The 1,846-nt window shown below is 48.3% G+C and overlaps 1 long non-coding RNA gene across 1 annotated transcript; it reads left to right on the plus strand.

The window, feature by feature from the left end:
- The first annotated feature begins 730 nt into the window (after nucleotides 1–730).
- LOC309621496 lies at nucleotides 731–1,474 on the plus strand. The gene is made up of 2 exons (XR_014240058.1): nucleotides 731–981; nucleotides 1,379–1,474. It is a non-coding gene; the product is annotated as an uncharacterized lncRNA (long non-coding RNA).
- Nucleotides 1,475–1,846: the final 372 nt, after the last annotated feature.

A 1,846-nucleotide genomic window follows, 5' to 3' on the forward strand; every position in this document is an offset into this window, starting at 1 on the left:
TGTTGGACTTAACTAAGGCCCTGACACTGGTCCTAACTAAAGCTGTGACACTACTCTTAACTCAGGCCCTGACACTGTCCCTAACAAAGCCTCTGACACTACTCCTAAATCAGGCACTGACACTGTCCCTAACTAAGGCCCTGACATACACCTAACTCAGGCCCTGACACTGTCTCTAACTAAGGCCCTGATACTACTCCAAACTCAGCACTGACACTGTCCCTAACTAGGCCCTGACACTACTCCCAACTCAGGCACTGACACTGTCCCTAACTAAGGCCCTGACATAACTCCCAACCCCGGCACTGACACCTTCTCTAACTAAGGACCTGAAACTACTCACAACTCAGGCCCTGACACTGTTCCTACATACCGGTCTCAGACTACTCCTAACTTAGGCCCTGACACTATTCCTAACACAGTCACTGACACTGTCCCTAACTAAGGTCCTGAGACTATTCCTAACTCAGTCCCTGACACTGTCCATAACTTAAGCCATGTCACTACTCCCAACTCAGGCACTGACGCTGTTCCCAACTAAGGGTCTGACACGACTCCAAACTGAGACACTGACACTCTTCCAAATTAAGGCCTTGACACTAGTCTTATCTCAGGCCCTGACACTGTCCATGATAAAGACCCTGACAAAAATCCCAACTTAGGCATTGACAATGTCCGTAACTAAGGCCCTGACATTATTCCCATCTCTGCCACTAACACTGTCCCTAACTATGGCCCTGACACTACTCCCAACGCAATCACTGGTGCTGTCCCTAACTAAGGCACTGGCACTACTCCCAACTCGCCCTGGCGCTGTCCCTAACTAAGGCTCTGACACTACTCCCAATTCAGGCAATGACAGTGTCCCTAACTGAGGCAATGACACTACTCCCAACTCAAGCACTAAGGCTCTGGATCATTGTGATGACAAGCGCCATGGAGCATTGTGATGACAAGGGCCATGGAGAATTGTGATGACGGGTCCTGGAGCATTGTGGCGACAAGGGCCATGGAGCATTTTGATTACAGGGGTCATGGGGCATTGTGATGAAAGTGGTCATGGAGCACTGTGATTAAAGTGGTCATGGAACATTGTGATAAAAGTGGTCATGGAGCATTGTGATGAAAAGTGCTATGGAGCATTGGGATGACAGGGGTCATGGAGCATTGTGATGACAAATGCGTGGAGATTTGTGATGACGAGGACCATGGAGCATTGAGATTATAAGCATCATGCAGCATTGTGATGACAGGGGCCATGGAGCATTTTAATGACAAGAGACATGGAGCATTGTGATGACAGAAGTCATGGAGCATTGTGGTGACCAGCGGCATGGAGCATTGTGAAGAAAGGGGTACTGTAACATTGTGAAGAAAGGGTCAAGGAGCATTTTGATTACAAGGATCATGGAGCATTGTGATGACAAGGGCCATGGAGCATTGTGATGACAAGAGTCATGGAGACTTGTGATGACAGGGGGCATGGAGCTTTGTGATTTCACAGGCATGTAGCATTTTAGACAAGCGTCACGGAGCATTGTGATGAAAGGGGTCATGGAGCATTGTGATGATAAGGGCATGGAGCATTGTGATGAGAATGACATGTAGCATTGCGATGACAAAGGTCATGGAGCATTGTGATGACAGGGGTTATGGAGCATTGTGATGACAAGGGCGTGGAGCATTGTGATGACAGTGGTCATGGAACATTGTGACGATAAGGGCATCGAGTCGAGTTAGGGACAGTCTAGCGGCCTTGGGACTAAATTCAGTGCCTGAATTAGGCACAGCATAAGGTCTTCAGTTAGCATAAGAGGTAGGACATTAGCTCGGGACAGTTTTAGGG

This window comes from Balaenoptera borealis (assembly GCF_965194805.1).
Source record: "Balaenoptera borealis genome assembly, contig: HAP1_SCAFFOLD_509, whole genome shotgun sequence".
Classification (NCBI taxonomy): domain Eukaryota; kingdom Metazoa; phylum Chordata; class Mammalia; order Artiodactyla; family Balaenopteridae; genus Balaenoptera; species Balaenoptera borealis.